The following is a 20603-nucleotide window of genomic DNA, read 5'->3' as shown; positions in this document are numbered from 1 at the left end:
GAAAAGCAGAGTGAGAACTGAACAGATCATCGGAACTACAGGCACAGTCACCAAAAATTGAGACCCCTGGGTGGGGGCTGGGCACCGAGACCTTAGCTCCAGAGGTCAGTCCCTGAGAAAGGCCTGGGGGGCGAGGTGGAGCAGAGACTGCTTGGGTGGTCTAGAAACCAGTCTGTCAAGTTTGAAGGGGCAGAGACTGCCTGGGAGACTAGAAAGCAGAGCATTGCAGGGGGAGGGAGCAATACAATAAGGGTGGGGAAGTGGAAAGCCACATCAGAGGGAAGCTGGGAGAAGAGCCGGGTCTGTGCCAGTGTTGGGGAGGGGAGAGAAGAAGGGGTGGGCCCCCATGGGATACTCCCCATGCCACAGCAAGCTTACTGGCCTGCTAGCTATCAGAAAGCTGTACTTTCCAGTGCATCCCCCCACCCCCCGCCACCCCTTATACACACGCCAGATCTGGGGCTGCCTGCCATCCGGGAGGGCTGGCCTCAACAATTGCCAGAAGCCTACCACTGCAGTGGCTGTCCCTGCCCTGGCCTGCTTGCCCTTTGGATGGGGCTACACCCCTGCGGAGCAGCACCAAACACCACTAGCCTCCAGAAAAAGGCCTGCAGCCCAGAAAAGCTTGAAAAGGCTTGGCCAGGCTGTGAAAAGATGTACCTAATTCTTGGAAAGTCCTTGCAAGTCGGGCTGCCCTGGGGAAGAGCCTCTTGGGTTCACAGCAGCCCATCTAGCTGCTCGAGCCCTCAGGGGGTGCCGCACTCCCACAGAATAGCTGCTCAGCACCGCCAGCCCTCTGCAAAAGCCCCTGCAGCCCAGAAAAGCTAGACCAAGCTTGGCTGGGCCGTGAAAAGATCTTCCTATATTCTCAGTACTTCTGAGTCAGGCTACCACGGGGAAGAGCCTCTTGGGTTATCAGTGACCCAGATATCTGCTCCAGCACTTGGGGGGTTCTGCACTCCTGCAGAATAGCTGCCTAGCACCACCAGCCCCCTGCAAGAGCCCCACAGACCAAAAACACCAGAGCAAGCTCTGCCCAGCCAAGTGAAATATGCTCCCAATGTGGTGTGGATCTCCCAGACCTGTCTGCCCTCAGGAAGCCCTCCTTTGCTTCAAAGAAACACTGTTAGCCCCATCAACACTCCAGAAAAGCCGCACTGCCTCAAAGAATACTGACAAACAATGCCAGCCCTCAGGAAACATTCCACAGCAGTGACAAGGCAAACACTGCCTAGCCACAGAGAGTAAAACTCCACTAGGAAAAAGAAAATAACAAGCAAGATGAAGAAGCTGAGAAACTACCCCCAGTCAAACCAACAGGAGAACTCACCTAAAGCAGTCAACAATGAAACAGATCTCTGCAGTCTGACAGACCTGGAGTTCAAAAGAGAAACAGTGAAAATACTGAAGGAATTAAGAGAAGATATGAAAGGTAATGCAGACACCCTCAGAAAGAAACTAGAAAATATAAGGAGGAGCCAAGAAAAGCTAGAAAATTCATTTGCAGAGATACAAACAGAACTAAGGTCATTGAAAACCAGAAAGAATAATGCAGAAGAATGAATTAGTGATATGGAAGATAAAATAATGGAAATCACCCAACCAGGACAGCAGACAGAAAGCCAAATGAAAAAACAGGAAAGTAATATAAGAGACCTATGGGATAATATGAAGCAGGCCAATCTACACATCATAGGAATTCCAGAAGGAGTAGAAAAAGATAAGGGAATGGAAAATATATTTGAAGAAATTATCGATGGAAACTTCCCAAATCTAAAGGATACTGAGTTACGGATACAGGAAGCACAGAGGGCCCCAAAAAAGTTGAACCCAAATAGACCCACACCAAGACACATTATAATAAACATGGTAAAAGGTATTGATAAAGAGAGGATCCTGAAAGCAGCAAGAGAAAAACAGAATGTTACCTACAAGGGAACCCCCATAAGGTTATCAGCTAATTTCTCTACAGAAACACTACAGGCCAGAAGGGAATGGCAAGAGATATTTAAAGGCTAAAAGGAAAAAATATGCAACCTGGAATACTCTATCCAGCAAGAATATCATCTAAAATAGAAGGGGAAATAAAATTTTTTTCCAACAAACAAAAGCTAAAAGAATACAGCAATACAAAACCCAGGCTACTCTAAACCAAAATGAAAGGAAGGAAAGAAAGAGAGGAAAAAAGAAAAAGAAAAAAAGAAGAACAGGAGGAACTAGGATTGACAAAACCACAATCAGAGAGCAGTCACTCAAATAAGCCAGTATACAGATTTAATCATGAACATGTTTCAAACAAGATACAATTAAAAAGAAAAAAAAAGAGTCACCAAAATCATAAAATGTGGGCAAGGGATGTTATGAAACAAATAGACCCTATTTGTTTGTTTGTTTGTTTCTTTCTCTTCTTAATTTTAATACAGCAATGAAGTGTTTGAACCTACAGGACCATCAGGCTAAAACACACAATTGTAGGAAGGGGTTAGCATACTTAAAAAACAGGGCAACCACAAGCCAAAACCAAACAGTGCATTCGCAAAAAATGAAAAAAAAAGAACAACTGAACAGACTGATCACTAGAAATGAAATTGAAGAGGTGATAAAACACTCCCTACAAATAAAAGTCCAGGACTAGATGGCTTCACAAGTGAACTCTATCAAACTTACAAAGACGAACTGGTGCCCATTCTTCTTAAACTCTTTCAAAAGTTTAAAGAAGAAGGAACACTCCTAAAGATATTCTATGATGCCACCATCACCCTAATTCCAAAACCAGACCATGATACCACCAAAAAAGAAAACTATCGGCCAATATCATTGATGACTATAGATGCAAAAATTCTCAACAAAATCTTAGCCAAGCGAATCCAACAACAACTCAAAAAAAATCATAAAGCATGACCAGGTAGGGTTCATCCCAGGTTCACAAGAACGGTTCAACATATGCAAATCAATCAACGTCATACACCACATTAACAAAAGCAAAGTCAAAAACCATATGATCATCTCAATAGACGCAGAAAAAGCATTTGACAAAGTCCAAAATCCATTCATGATCAAGACCCTCACCAAAGTGTGTATAAAGGGAAAATTCCTGAACATAATCAAAGCCATTTATGACAAACCCACAGAAAATGTAATACTCAATGGAGAAAAACTGAAAGCCTTCTCACTCAAATCTAGAACAAGACAGGGATGCCCACTCTCACCACTGCTATTCAACAGAGTTTTGGAAGTCCTAGCCACAGCAATTAGGCAAACAAAAGAAATAAAAGGCATCCATATAGGAAGAGAAGAGATGAAACTGTCACTGTATGCAGAGGAAATGATACTATACATAGAAAACCCTAAGGATTCAACCCAACAAGTACTTGAACTGATCAACAAATTCAGCGAAGTAGCAGGATATAAGATTGACATTCAGAAATTGACATTCAGAAAACAGTCGAATTTCTGTATACCAACAGTGAAAATTTAGAAAAGGAATACAAAGATACAATAACTTAAAATTGCACCTCAAAAAATCAAATACCTCAGAATACACCTGACCAAGGAGGTAAAGGACTTATATCCTGAGAACTATAAAACTGTAATCAAAGAAATCAAAGAAGATGTAAAGAAATGGAAAGATATTCCATGCTCTTGGGTTGGAAAAATCAATGTTGTAAAAATGGCCATACTACCCAAAGCAATCTACAGATTCAATGCAATCCCAATCAAACTACCCATGGCATTTTTCACAGAACTAGAACAAACAATCTAAAGATTTATATGGAGGCACAAAAGACCCAGAATTGCCAAAGCAATCCTGAGAAACAAACACCGACCAAAATGCATAACTCTCCCAGACCTCAAGCAATGTTACAAAGCCATAGTCATCAAAACAGTGTGGTACTGGTACCAAAACAGACAGACAGACCAGGGGAACAGAATAAATAACCCAGAATTAGATCCTGACACCTATGGTCAATTAATCTTTGACAAGGGAGGCAAGAACATAAAATGGGAAAAAGAAAGTCTATTCAGCAAGTATTGCTGGGAAACCTGGACAGCTGCATGCAAAGCAATGAAACTAGAACACACCCTCACACCATGCACAAAAATAAACTCAAAATGGCTGAAAGACTTAAATATAAGAGAAGACATCATCAAACTCCTGGAAGAGAACATAGAACTCTCTGACATCAACCTTACAAATGTTTTCTCAGGTCAGTCTCCCAAAGCAATAGAAATTAGAGCAAAAATAAACCCACGGGACCTCATCAAACGGAAAAGCTTTTGCACAGCAAAGGAAACCCAAAAGAAAACAAAAAGACAACTTACAGAATGGGAGAAAATAGTTTCAAATGATGCAACTGACAAGGGCTTAATCTCTAGAATATATAAGCAACATATACAACTCAACAGCAAAAAAGCCAATCACCCAATGGAAAAATGGGCAAAAGACCGGAATAGACATTTCTCCAAAAAGATATACAGATGGCCAACAAGCACATGAAAAAATGCTCAACATCTCCGGTTATAAGAGAAATGCAAATCAAAACTACCATGAGATACCACCACACGCCAGTAGAATGGCCATCATTAATAAGTCCACAAATAACAAGTGCTGGAGGGGCTGTGGACAAAAGGGAACCCTCCTGCACTCTTGGTGGGAATGTCAACTGGTACAGCCACCATGGAGAACAGTTTGGAGATACCTTAGAAATCTATACATAGAACTTCCATATGACCCCACAATCCCACTCTTGGGCATCTATCCGGACAAAACTCTACTTAAAAGAGACACATGCACCCGCATGTTCATTGCAGCCCTATTCACAGTAGCCAAGACATGGAACAACCCAAATGTCCATCAACAGATGATTGGATTTGGAAGAAGTGGTATATATACACAATGGAATACTACTCAGCCATAAAAAAGAATGACATAATGCCCTTTGCAGCAACATGGATGGAACTAGAGAATCTCATACTGAGTGAAATGAGTCAGAAAGACAAAGACAAATACCATATGATATCACTTATAACTGGAATCTAATATCCAGCACAAATGAACATCTGCACAGAGAAGAAAATCATGGACTTGGAAAATACACTTGTGGCTGCCTGGGGGGAGAGGGTGGGAGTGGGAGGCATCGGGAGCTTGGGCTTATCAGACACAACTTAGAATAGATTTACAAGGAGATCCTGCTGAATAACATTGAGAACTATGTCTAGATACTCATGTTGCGACAGAACAAAGGGTGGGGGAAAAATGTATACATGTAAGGATAACTTGATCCCCTTGCTGTACAGTGGGAAAAAATAAAAAAATATATATAAAAAATAAAATAAAATAAATTGATAGATATAAACTTTTTTTAAATATTACTTAAGCATTTTAAAAATATTTTTACTGTTCAAAACAAAAATAATGAGGAGGGTGATATCAGCTACCCACTTAGCAGTGGAAGACATTCCTCCTTTTTAAATAAAAACTTAGGCATCTATACACAAAGAAAAAGCACCTTCATAGGTGTTTTGGTACTTAGTTACTCCAAAGGACACGGAAGAAGCCTTGCCTCTCAGTGCAGCCAGTAATAGACAGACAAACCTCCATTAGGGCCGAATAAACTGTATAGGCATTGAAACTTACTACACAACTCTCACGACTCTAGGTCAAAGCCAGGTGAGTACTGGGCAGGAAGACAGTCAAGCCTGAAAGAGAGCTTGCGGAATAAAGGAAAACTTGAGAATACTTTCAAAACTATATATGTTTGCTAAAAGGTGGTAAGGAAAACATCCCTAATGTTGACTCTTCCCCAAGGAAACAGCATCACAGCAATTTTTTTTTTTGATTTGCATTCCCTTGATGGGTAGTGATGTTGAGAATATTTCCATGTAGCTGTTGGCTATTTGGATGACTTCTTTGGGAAAATGTCCTCATTCATTTTTTAAAAAGTTGTCTTATTGGTATTGAGTTCTTTATATATTTTAGATATTTACATTTATGTGACCCGTGGTTTGCAAATAGTTTCTACGGTTATGTAGGTTGCCTTTTCATTTTGTTAATAGTTTAACAGTGAATTATATATAAATTAAAAAATAAAATTATTATATGAATAAACAAAATGATGACAATGTATTTTTAGGATTTATGGCATATGTAGAAATAAATTGTATGGTGATAGTACCGCAATAGTCAAGAGGGATGAAATATACATACATATATATATATATATATATATATATATATATGTATATAAAGAAATGCCTTACTATTGCAAATTATTTTTATTATATTTGAATAGGTATCATATTACTGGAAGATTTTTCTAATTTCAAATTATATATTGTGAACTCAGAGCAATTCCTACAATAACAAAACAAATGGTGATAACTATTATGTAGTAAAGGAGATAAAATATAAACAAAAATACTTTATTAACTTAAAGAATGCATTTATAAAACAGGATTTGTTAGAGGAAAATATTTTGTGAGCTAGAAGTAGCAGAATTCATGAAATTCTCCCAAATTCTTATTATCCTACAATTTAGCAAACAGATGCTCTGCTAGCACTGTGGCCAACATTCCAGTATAACAGAAGCTCACCCCAGCTAATGTTCTACATATTTATAGAGTCAGGTAGAATGAACAGATCTATGTGACTATACAATAATGGAGATTCTCTAATGGGGATATGACCTTGTTATAAAAATGGAACTTCCAGAACCCAATAATAGCCTGTTTTTACACCGTTTTTAGACCACTCCATATACTACCTAAAGGGGGAAGAAAATGAGGGCTCAGGGCCATTTAGATCTGTCCATTCTTAGAGACTTGAAATATTTATTTCATAAATCATCTATAGGCTAAGGGATCAAGAAACCAAAGTCTGAGAGCTTGACAGAGGTAGGTTCTTGAATTTTACCATGTATCAGACACTTCATATATGTTGCAGGTAAAAATATGCAATCCCTGGGACTAAAGTTGAACCCAGTGGGATGGATAAGCAATGAAATCCTGCACAGGGAACTACATCTAGTCACTTATGATGGAATGTGTTGGAGGATAATGTGAGAAAAAAATGTGTGTGTGTGTGTGTGTGTGTGTGTGTGTGTGTGTGTGACTGGGTCACTTTGCTGTACAGTATAAAAGTGACAGAACACTGTAAACCAACTATAAAGGAAAAAAATTAAAATCATTAAAAAAGAAAATCATGTAAAAATATATTGTTATTCTATGTCTCAAGCTAAGGGGACTTAAATATGTTCTCACATACCTTTTTTTTTGCTGAGATATATAAGAAGAGGACCACTCATACCCCATTATTTGGTACCATAAAATAGTCTTGATGAGTTATATGGATCATGGTTCCAAAACAGCTATAACAAAAATCAATCCATTTTAAGTTTGAGAAATCACAAAAAAATGTCAGAATTGCTAATTCTAAAGAAATGTTCAGAATTTTATAATTCTTTAGTTTATACAAATAAAAATTACAATGAAAATTTTTAAAAAGTCATTAGTCAAATTTATTATACACATATTATTAAAATTAAATGCCATGATAGAGTGAAAATAAGAGAAACGATATTTTTTAAAGTACCAGTGCCAAGAACTTCAGTATTTCTAATTTAAGAACAAGTCAGGTGAGATGTTTTACACATCAATAGATTATGTTGTGAGAGAGAAGAAAAATCAATGGATCACTAGTCATATGTAACTGTTTCAGGAAATACTGAACTAACTTAGGTATATGGATGGTTCTTGAAGTAGAGCTTTTTAATCAGGTTTCCTGAGTTAATATCTAAACTTATAAGAGTTCCTATTATGAAATGGAATTCTTGTGAAAACTTAGTTATAAATAATTGTTTAAATAAGCTGAATGATTCTTCTAAAAGGAACCCATTGTGAAACAGCATTGATTATCCATGTAGAGATATTAAGTACTTTTTTCCTGGCAGATTTCTACTCCAAGAAACTCAGATTGCTTTTATCTCTTACTTTCTTTTTAACTGCTATGTTTCCTTGTCTGTGAATACACACAGAGAATATGCATGAGAAAAATCCAAAGAAGACAATTGTTTGATGTCACATTACCCTGAAAATATATATTCCAGAATTGATACCTGACAAGGAGTGGAGATTCTCAAAATAAAATCATGTACTCTACACATGCTTCCACTTGGCTATGATAACTGCCACAAAATATCATTGTATATTTACATTAATAACATGTTTTACCTCAAGGACTATTTCATTGTTCATTTACTTCTTAGATTTTTAATTGACCTTTTCATGTGAATGGATGACTACATACAAAGAATCTTATGATAAAAACTTGTCAGAAGTATGGAACAACTATATAAATAGTTTAAGAAACAGAAAATAGAGGAAGGAACATTTGAAGTAATATGCCACCTGTTCACGTTTAGTAGATTGAAACATAAAAGATATACCAGTGAATAAGTTTTATTCTAAGAAACATATATCACTACTTTTCATAGTTAGCAAAAAATGGGGGCTTCTGGGTGAGTGAGGACAAGTCATAACATCTCATTGAATCATTTGTGCTACTTGATAATTATTTGTTCATAAAGGTAATACTCACAGATAAAAAGGAATAAAATACTGATGCACTTTAGGTATAGGTGAATAACAAAAGGTCATGACAAAAGTCAGGCATTATTTTGATGTATCTTAACTATTTGTCCTGTCTGTTTTTTATTTCCCTATTCTTGTTTTCCTCTTTTCCTTTCAGGTAGGTTAAGTTGTTATTTTAGCATTTCATTCTATATTTTCTCTCAAATGTTTAGTTATGACTCTTTGCATATTTTTTAAACTGGCTTCTCAGATTAAAATATACACAGCAGCATATCATATCCTGCTTTCCAAAATCACTCTACTCTACACTTTTGTTCTGAAAAAGATGGTATATACATATTTATTTTGGTAAATCCCTGCTAAACATAACTATAACTATATAAATAATGAAAACAATGTAAGAAGTAACAAAAGGAGAACACTGAAAGATAAGAAAGCAAAATTGTTTTGTATCCCAGGATTAGAGGAACAACACAGAGTGAGGGCATTTTATGACTTTCCAACCAACATAAGAATTTGATCCAGAGCCAGCATTTTGTAACTCCAAACCTAACAACAGAACACAGTAAAGTAGGCCAATTCCTTTTCTGGATTATCAGGAGTCCATCCAATAACACTAGAGAAACTAGAGGAATTGGCAAAAGAGATATCAGGGTCTCTGCCAAAATTAAGCAACCCACAGAAGTGTTCTCCTTTCCTGCCTGGCATGCAAATGCCTTTTTCTGCTTATGAGACAATGATGAAGACTAGGCTGGCTGTGGGTTGGGGGTGGGCAAGTGAGGGAAGAGGACAATATTTTTTTTAATTTTATTTTTAATTATTTTAGGAAAGATTCTTTTGAAAGTATAGTTAAATTACAGTGTTTCATCAATTTCTGCTGTATAACAAAGTGATTCAGTTATACATACATACAAATTCTTTTTCATTATGTTTTATCTCAGGATATTGAATATAGTTCCCTGTGATATACAGTAGGACCTTGTTGTTAAGAGAAGTTTTTTTAAAGCCTTTAGAGAGGAAGAGAAACAAAGGTCACTAAACAAAGAACAATAATAAACTAACATCTAATTTCTTATCAGTAATTATCTGTTGTAGAAGATAATGAACCAGTGCCTCCACAGTTCTGATGGGAAAAAAAGGGGAGAGGGCAACTTTTAGAAGGGACCAAGTCAAAGAAAGGGAACTATTCCACAAAAATCTTTAAATCAGAGGAAGAAAAAACAAAAAAAAGAACATTTAAAGACAGGCTTTAATTATCTTGAATGTAAATGATCTAAATACAGCCATCATCAGACAGAAATTGCTGCAGTGGATAAAAAAACTTATCATGATCCCAAAATATTCTGCTTACAAGAGACTAACTTCAATTTCAAGGATATAAGTAATCTGAAAATAAAATGATAAAAAACACCATTCAATAATTAATTTAAAGAAATCAGGAATCAGAGAAATGCAAATTAAAACCACAATGCTATATTACCTTGCACCTGTTAGGATGGTTATAAAAATAAACAAATAAACAAATAAATGAAATAACAAGGGTTGGTGAGGATGTTGACAAAAGGGAACACTTTTACACTGTTGATAGGGATATAAGTTGATGTAGCCACTACAGAAAACAGTGTGATGATTTTTCAAAAAACTAAAAAAACAAACAAAAAACAAATAAAAACACCATAAGATCCAGCAATCGCATTTATGGGTGCATACCCAAAGTTATTGACATCAGGATGTTGAAGAGGTATCTGCACTCCTATATTCATTGCAGCATTATTCACGATAGCCAAGGCATGGAAGAAACTTAAATGTCTAATTCACAGATGAATGGGCAAATAAAATGCATACATATACAAGAAGATATTGTTCATATTTAAGAAAAAATTCTGCCATTTGTGACAGTATGGATGAACCTGGAGGACATTGGTTTACGCAAAATAAACTAGTCACAGCAGGAAAAATACTGCATGATACAACTTAAGGCATCTAAAACAGTCAAAATCATTAAAACATAGATTAAACTGGTGGTTTCTGGGGACTGTGGAATGGAGAAATGAGTTATTAGTCATAGGGTAATAAGAGGAATAAGCCCTACAGCTCTACTCTGTAGCATGGTGTCTACAGACAACAATATTTGATTGCATACTTATACTAAGAGGGTAGATATCATGCTACGTTTTCCACAAAAAGCAATAATATTTAAAAAGTTGGAGGAAGATTTTGGGAGTGGTGGATGATTTTATTGCACATATTGTGGTGATGATATATACTTATCGATATATACTTCTCTTCAAACTCATCAATTTTATGCATTAAATATGAACAGCTTTTCATATGTAAAAAAGAGGAGCAGCTACAACTATATGTTTTAAAGTAGATTTAAAAGCAGATTATATTACAAGGGACAAAGAAGAACATTAGAAGCTATAAGTATCAATCCACCAAAAAGACAACATGATCATAAATGTGTACATACAAAATAAGAGAATCTCAAAATGTATGAAGCAAAAACTGAGAGGAAGAAAAAAAAGCAAATCCTATTTTATATCTGGAAAAGTTAAAAATCACTTCTCAGCAATATCATATAGCAGTATAAAAGAGAAAGTAAATTAATAAGAATATAGATCTGAAAAACACGATCAATAAGAACACATGAAATTGTGTGTGTGTATAAAAATGAGATAATTGTTTAAAATTTTTCCAGATACTCATATTGCTTCAAAATATGAAAATCAGTGTAATACACTACATCAACATCCTGAAGGAAAACAAAAACTTGTGATCATATTGATTTATGCAGAAAAACATTTCAGAAATTCCAATGCCTATTCAAGATTAAAATAAAATCAGTAAACTATGACTAGAAAGACTCTACTTCAACATGGTGAAGAACTGTCTCCAAAAATTCTATAGCTAATATCATACTTAATGGTATAAGATGATGTTTGACTTATAAGATTGAGTACAAGACAAGAATGTCTCCCCTCACTATTAATTTGAACATATTACTGGAAGTTCTGGCCATCGTGATGTAAAGAAAACAAATGTAAGATCTGCTTATTTTCAAAGAAAAATAAAATTGTCTCCATTTTCAGATTCCATAGTTGTCTATATTATAAAATCCCTAAGAATGTATAAACATTTTAAAAATTCATGACTAATAAATGAGGTCAGCAAGGTGGTTAGATACAAGTTCAACATAAGAAATCAATCACATCTCTACTTACTAACAGTAAGCCTGTGGAAACCAAAATTAAAACACAATACCAATTATAACCACTTCAAAAAAAGTAAATATTGAAATATACACATCACAAAACATGTTCAGGTATGTGTTTTAAAAGTTACATAGTGCTGATGCAAGAAATCAAGGAAGAACAAAATAAATAGAGACACCAAGTTAATTTATTAAAAGATTCAATACAGTACAGATGTCAATTCTTACCAAATTGATCTATAGTTTTGATGAAGTAAGAATTTTTTTAAACATAGACAAGTTTATTCTAAAATTTTCAAGAAAAATTTCAGGACCTATAATAGCTAAAATACTTTTGACAATAAAAAGAGAGGAATTGTTCTATATATGTAGCTACAGCAATCAAAATGGTGTAGCATTTGTGGAAGGATAGACATAGTGGAACAGAATAGAACTCAGAAATAGGTCTTTAACAAATATGAATTGGATTTTTATACAAGTGTTAAGAAATTCATTGTAGTAAGCAAGACCTCTTCAGCATATGGATCTGGTAGTAATTGAAAATCCATAAGCAGAGAAAGAAAGAAAAAGAGGAGAGAGAGAGATACAGAGACAGAGAGACACAGAAAGAAATGAGGAAGGGAAGGGAAAGAGAGAGAAAGAACACCACTTAAACCTCACATAGGAGTACCCTATTGGGTCATCAGGTTAAGGATCTGGTATTTTCACTGCTGTAACCCTGGTTCATTCCCTGGCCTGAAAACTTCCCAATGCTGTGGGTACAGCCAAAAAAATATTTAAAAATTGGTGGGAGGGGGAATCCAGAATCAGTCAGCCCGACTACAATAGCGTTATGTGCAAAAGGCAAAGTTGATAAATGAGAAACATCAAAACTAAAAACTTTTGCTCTGTGAATTGCCATATTAAAAAAAGATGAATAGAGGAGCTATTCACTAGAAGTAAATATATTAAAGCCATATATCCATCATAGGATTAGTGTTAGCATGTATAAATAACTCTCAAACTCAACAGTAAAAAATTCAAATAATCCAATTATAAAATGGGTAAAAGATATGAACAGACAGTTTACCAAAGAAAGTATAAATATAGAAAATAAGTACATGAAAATATGCTCAACATCATTATCAATCTACCAGGGAAATTCAGATTAAAATAATCAGGAATATCACTATATAGCTATCTGAATTGTTACTATGTTTTTAAAAATGGTAACACCAGATATATGTAAGAATACAAAGAAAATGAATCAGTCATACATTGAAGTGACAAAATTTTAGAAATGGATAGTAGATTAGTGGTTTCTAGAAATTAGGAAGTGTAAATGAACAGAGGAGGAAGATGAGGGTAATAAAAGGGCAACAGAAAGGATCCCTGTGGTGATGGAACTTTTATGTATCTTGACCATGGGGTGCATACATGAACCTACACCTGTGATAAAATTGTACAGAGCTAACTACACATGAATGCAAACACAGAGAAATAAACACAATATAACTGAGGATATCTGCAGAAAATAAATTGTATCAATGTCAGTATCCTGGTTGCAATTTTCTACTACAGATTTACTGGGGAAAATTGGATAAAGGATACCTGGGATATCATTTACTATGTCTTACAACAGTGTGTGAATCTACAGTTATCTCAAAACACATTTCAATAACAAAAAACTTTCTGACATCATGAAAATGTAAGGTCTTTATAATTCTCTACTTCCAATTTCCACCCTTCTTCTTCTCTCTTCTTACCTCTTGTTATATAATTTATTTCTATATACACTATAGACCACTTAAGCATTGTGATGTTTTTTCTTTTTTTGCTTTTAAATCTTGAATAGTTTATAAATGTTATTTAAATATATTAGAAATAATTATTAAGCCACTTATATTTATTAACATATTACCCATTCTGTTATTTCTCATTCTTTTGTGCTGATTTCAATATATTTAAGCCTAAAAAATTATTTTAACATTCTTATTTTGCAGTTAGATTCTTTTAGCTTTCTTCAATCAGAGACTCTTCCAACTCAATCCTCCTTCCTTTTTCCTTTCATATATGCATTTTTATCTGAAGATCTAAAATTTCCTGTCCTCTTATCCAATAAATCTCTCACATAGCAAATCTCACCTTAGTGTCTGTTTCTTGGTGGACCTAAATTAGTGCCATTTGTTTTTAGTGAGATTCAGGAAAACAGCCAGTCAAATGGGAATTTAGGAGTAGCTCACTCACTACCCAGTGAGCAAAGAGGCTGCAACCTGAATGAAAATAGATAGAATCCATAAAAAGGGGAAATCTATTTGTTAATATTTTCACTGGTAATAACATAGAAAATTGTCCTGGTGGAGTAGATCACCCTTGCAAGTATAAATATTTAGTCATTACACAGACGTGGAGTAGAAATACTTGAAAGCATAGTAACTGTAATTGGCTAAATGCAAAATCGCATTGGCTCTCAACAGAAGTATAAAAAGCAGACAAAACAGAATGTCATTAACAGGCAGCTAAAGACTAAGTATCAGAGTCAAAGCATACCTTCATTAATTAATAATCCCCAGGTGTAGAAGAAGAGCAAGTACAAATGAGAAGCTCACTGAAGAAATAATAGTTAATGACACATATCTGTGAGGACACTGATATGCTCAGTCAAGTCATTTTTTGTGACGCTAATGTCAGCACCCTGGTTGAGAAAATTTGGTCCCAGAAAAAGGGATAAAGACAGAGATATATGTATTCAATGATGTTGGCTATGGAGACCCCCAAGCATTCACATCTTGAACAAATGGACCACTATAACTCCTCCCACATTGGAATCAATTATATATGAATTGCATCCTCTTTGGAAGATTCCAATACCTCTGGCTTGGCTTCCAATATGATACTAAACAACCAATGGGTCACAGAATAAATAAGAGAGAAAATCAAAAGATACTTACAGACAAATGATAGTGGAGATACAACAATCCAAAAACAAAGGGACACTGGTTACTCACTGAAATCCTTCTGTGTGAAGATGTGAAGAACCTGAACCTCAGTGCACCCAGACAGGGGGATGAACCTGCACATATGAAAGATCTTGGGCTTAGTGGTTGAATCAGAGCTGTGGCTGAGGCCTATCCCACAACCAGGGCAAGACTGGATATGAGCTACATCTGCAACCTATGTCACAGCTTATAGCAGTGCTGGATCCTTAACCCACAGTGCAAGGCAATGCCATCATTTAAGATCTAGAGCCATAACTCCATTCAAGAATTCCCTGCCACTGAAGATGGCAGAATAGAAGGACTGGAACTCAATTTCTCCCCTAAAAACAATAAAATTCACAACTAAAGACTGAGCACTCTTCAGCCAAATGGACCAGAAACCTTAAAAAAATATATCCTACTCCAGAAGAAAAAAAGGAGGACACATCCAAAGGTAAGAGGGGCAATTTCATTATATAAACAACCCCATACCTCCTGGGTGGGAAGCCCCACAGACTGGAAACTAACTGGTTCACAGAGACTCACCTACAGGAGTGAGAGTTCTGAGCCCCACATCAAACTCTCACGTGTGGGGATCTGGCACTGGGAGAAAGAGCCCCTGAGGCATTTTGCATTGAAGGCCAGTGGGGCTTGTGCACAGGAGCTCCAAAGGACTGGGGGAAACAGAGACCCCATTCTTTTTTTTTTTTTTTTTTTGTCTTTTTTGTCTTTTTTTGTCTGTTGTTGTTGTTGCTATTTCTTGGGCCGCTCCCGTGGCATATGGAGGTTCCCAGGCTAGGGGTCGAATCGGAGCTGTAGCCACCGGCCTACGCCAGAGCCACAGCAACGCGGGATCCGAGCCGCGTCTGCAACCTACACCACAGCTCACGGCAACGCCGGATCCTTAACCCACTGAGCAAGGGCAGGGACCGAACCCGCAACCTCATGGTTCCTAGTCGGATTAGATAAACACTGCGCCACGATGGGAACTCCCTTTTTTTTTTTTTTTTTTTTGTCTTTTTTTGTCTTTTTTTTTTTTTTTTGTCTTTTTTGTCTTTTTTTGTCGAGACCCCATTCTTAAAAGGCGTACAAAGACTTTCACGTGCACTGGGTCCCAGGGCAAAGTAAAGTCTCCATAGGAAACTGGGTCAAACCTGACTTCAGTACTTGGAGGACATCCTGGGAAAACAGGGGTGAATATGGCTTGATGTGAAGGAAGGACATTGAAAACAAAGCTCTCGGGAATAATCAGCAGCATGCCTTTCTCTGGAGGTGGCCATTTTGGGAAAATCTGGCCACACCCATCAGTCAGCCCTGAGAAGCCTCAGGGCAAACAACAACACAAGTGTGATCACAGCCCCGCCCCTCAGTAAACAGGCTACCTAAAACCATTCAGTTCAAGGAGTTTTGGGGTTGAGTCCTTAGGGTTTTCTAGGTATAGTATCATGTCATCTGCATACAGTGACAGTTTGATCTCTTCTCTTCCTATATGGATGCCTTTTATTTCTTTGGTTTGTCTAATTGCTGTGGCTAAGACTTCCAAAACTATGCTGAATAGCAGTGGTGAGAGTGGGTATCCCTGTCTTGTTCCAGATTTGAGTGAGAAGGCTTTCAGTTTTTCCCCATTGAGGATTATATTTGCTGTGGGTTTATCATAAATGGCTTTGATTATATTCAGGAATGCTCCCTCTATACCCACTTTGGCGAGGGTCTTGATCATGAATGGATGTTGGACTTTGTCAAATGCTTTTTCTGTGTCTATTGAGATGATCATATGATTGTTGACTTTTTTTTTTTGTTATTGTGGTATATGATGCTGATTGATTTGCGTATGTTGAACCATCCTTGTGAACCTGGGATGAACCCAACCTGCTCATGGTATATAATTTTCTTGGTGAGTTGTTGGATTCGGTTGGCTAAGATTTTGTTGAGAATTTTTGCATCTATAGTCATCAATGATATTGGGCGATAGTTTTCTTTTTTGGTGGTATCTCTGTCTGGTTTTGGAATGAGGGTGATGGTGGCCTCATAGAATGTCTTTGGGAGTATTCCTTCTTCTTCAACCTTTTGAAAGAGTTTCAGGAGGATGGGCACCAATTCCTCTTTATATGTTTGATAGAATTCACCTGTGAAGCCATCTGGTCCTGGACTTTTATTTGTAGGGAGTGATTTTATGACCTCTTCAATTTCATTTCTAGTGATCGGTCTGTTCAGTTGGTCTGTTTCTACTTGATTCAGTTTTGGCAGGCTGTAAGATTCTAGAAAATTGTCCATTTCTTCCAGATTGTCAAACTTGTTGCCATATAGTTGTTCATAGTATTCTCTTATGGTTTTTTGTATTTCTGCTGTATCTGTTGTGATTTCTCCTTTTTCATTTATAATTTTGGTTATTTGGGTTCTTTCTCTCCTCTTTTTAGTGAGTCTGGCCAGGGGTTTGTCAATTTTGTTCACCTTTTCAAAGAACCAGCTCTTGGTTTTATTAATTTTCTCTATTGTTTCTTGAGTCTCTATTTTATTGATGTCTTCTTGGATCTTTATAATTTCCCTCCTTGTGCTGACTTTAGGACTTTTTTGTTCTTCTTTTTCTAATTTGTTTAGGTGGAGGGTTAAGTTGTCCATTTGGGATCTTTCTTCTTTTTTGAGAAAGGCCTGGATTGCTATAAATTTCCCTCTGAGCACTGCTTTCACAGCATCCCATAGATTTTGAGAGGTTGTGTCTTCATTATCATTTGTTTCAAGGTAGTTTTTAATTTCCTTCTTGATTTCCTCATTGACCCATTGGTTTTTTAGTAGCATGTTGTTTAGTCTCCATGGAGTAGGTTTTTTCTCTTTGCTTCTCCCATGGTTGATTTCTAATTTCATGGCATTGTGGTCAGAGGAGATACTTGAGATAATTTCTATGCTCCTAAGTTTATTGAGATTCGCTTTGTGTCCCAATATGTGGTTGATTCTTGAGAATGTTCCATGAGCATTTGAGAAGAATGTGTATTCTGATTGTTTTGGATGTAGTATCCTGAAGATATCAATTAAGGCTAACTTTTCTATTGTTTCCTTTAGGATGTCTGTTGCTTTATTGGTTTTCTGTCTAGAGGATCTGTCCATTGATGTGAGGGGGGTATTTAGGTCTCCTACTATGATTGTTGTAAACCCTAAGGACTCAACCCCAAAACTCCTTGAAGTGATTAATAAATTCAGCAAAGTAGCAGGATATAAGATTAACATTCAGAAGTCAGTTGCATTTCTCTATACCAGCAATGAAACATTAGAAAAGGAATACAAAAATACGATACCTTTCAAAATTGTACCTCACAAAATCAAATACCTTGGAATACACCTGACCAAGGAGGTAAAGGACCTACATGCTGAGAACTATAAAACTTTAATCAAAGAAATCAAAGAAGATATAAAGAAATGGAAAGATATTCCATGTTCCTGAATTGGGAAAATCAATATTGTAAAAATGGCCATACTACCCAAAGCACTCTACAGATTCAATGCAATTCCTATCAAATTACACAGGACATTTTTCACAGAACTAGAACAAACAATCCAAACATTTATATGCAACCACAAAAGACCCAGAATTGCCAAAGCAATCCTGAGAAACAAAAACCAAGCAGGAGGCATAACTCTCCCAGACTTCAAGAAATACTACAAAGCCACAGTCATCAAAACATTGTGGTACTGGTATCAAAACAGGACAGACAGACCAATGGAACAGAATAGAGAATCCGGGAAAAATCCCTGATGCTTATGGTCAATTAATCTTTGACAAGGGAGGCAAGAACATAAAATGGGAAAAAGAAAGTCTATTCAGCAAGCATTGCTGGGAAACCTGGACAGCTGCATGCAAAGCAATGAAACTAGGACACACCCACACACCATGCACAAAAATAAATGCAAAATGGCTGAAAGACTTAAATATACGACAGGACACCATCAAACTCCTAGAAGAAAACATAGGCAAAACACTCTCTGACATCAACATCATGAATATTTTCTCAGGGCAGTCTCCCAAAGCAATAGAAATTAGAGCAAAAATAAACCCATGGGACCTCATCAAACTGAAGAGCTTTTGCACAGCAAAGGAAACCCAAAAGAAAACAAAAAGACAACTTACAGAATGGGAGAAAATAGTTTCAAATGATGCAACTGACAAGGGCTTAATCTCTAGAATATATAAACAACTTATACTACCCAACAGCAAAAAAACCAATCAATCAATGGAAAAATGGGCAAAAGACCTGAATAGACATTTCTCCAAAGAAGATGTACAGATGGCCAGAAAACACATGAAAAAATGCTCAACATAACTGATTATGAGAGAAATGCAAATCCAAACTACCATGAGATACCACCTCACACCAGTCAGAATGGCCCTCATTAAGAAGTCCACAAATAACAAGTGCTGGAGGGGCTGTGCCCAAAAGGGAACCCTCCTGCACTCTTGGTGGGAATGTAAACTGGTACAGCCACTATGGAGAACAGTTTGGAGATACCTTAGAAATCTATACATAGAACTTCCATATGACCCCGCAATCCCACTCTTGGGCATCTATCCGGACAAAACTCTACTTAAAAGAGACACATGCACCCGCATGTTCATTGCAGCCCTATTCTCAATAGCCAGGACATGGAAACAATCCAAATGTCCATTGACAGAGGATTGGATTCGGAAGACGTGGTATATACACACAATGGAATACTACTCAGCCATAAAAAAGAATGACATAATGCCATTTGTAGCAACATGGATGGAACTAGAGAATCTCATACTGAGTGAAATGAGCCAGAAAGACAAAGACAAATACCATATGATTTGGAATCTAATAACTGGAATCTAATATCCAGCACAAATGAACATCTCCTCAGAAAAGAAAATCATGGACTTGGAGAAGAGACTTGTGGCTGCGTGATGGGAGGGGGAGGGAGTGGGAGGGATCGGGAGCTTGGGCTTATCAGACACAACTTAGAATAGATTTACAAGGAGATCCTGCTGAATAACATTGAGAACTATGTCTAGATACTCATGTTGCAACAGAAGAAAGTGTGGGGTAAAACTATAATTGTAATGTATACATGTAAGGATAACCTGACCCCCTTGCTGTACAGTGGGAAAATAAAAAAAAGAAAAATTAAAAAAATAAAACCACTCAGGCACACAGCTGCCTCTAATCCCATCCAGAGACTAAGCCCCACCCACCAGAAGGATTAGAATCAGCTCCATCCACCAGAGGGCAGGCATCAGCCCCTCCCATCTGGAAGCCTACACCAAGCCCCCATACTGACTTCAGTCACAGGGGGCAGACATCAGAAGTAAGAGAGGCTACAACTCTATTATCTGTAAAAAGGTCACCATGCCAAAAAGCTATAAAAATGAAAAGACAGAGAACAATAACTCAAATGAGGGAGAAAGGAACAAAACCCAGAAAATCAGCTAAGCAATGAGGAGATTCTCAGCCTCCAGGAAATAGACTTTAGATTTTTGATTCTAAAGATGATGCAAGACATTGGAAATAAACTAGAGGCAAAGATGGATAACTTAAAGGAAACACTGACCAAAGAGATACAAGATATCAAACTTAAACAAGAAGAGATGTAAAATACAATAACTGAAATAAAAAATTCAGTAGAAGCAGCTAACAGCAGAATATAGGAGGCAGAAGAATGAATAAGTGAGGTGGAGGACAGATTCGTGGAAAATTATGGATGCAGAACAGAAAAGAGAAAAAAGATTGAAAACAAATGAAGAGAGTCTCAGAGAACTCTGAGACAACGTTAAATGCACCAACATCCTTATTATAGGGGTGCCAGAAGGAGCAGAGAGAGAGGAGGTGACAGAA

Source organism: Sus scrofa, chromosome X (genome assembly GCF_054392235.1).
Source record: "Sus scrofa isolate SSC_HxYL_T2T_F1_AM1 chromosome X, Sscrofa_HxYL_maternal_Yorkshire_Landrace_v2.0, whole genome shotgun sequence".
NCBI classification, from domain to species: Eukaryota; Metazoa; Chordata; class Mammalia; order Artiodactyla; family Suidae; genus Sus; species Sus scrofa.
Note: the sequence above shows the minus strand (reverse complement) of the source record.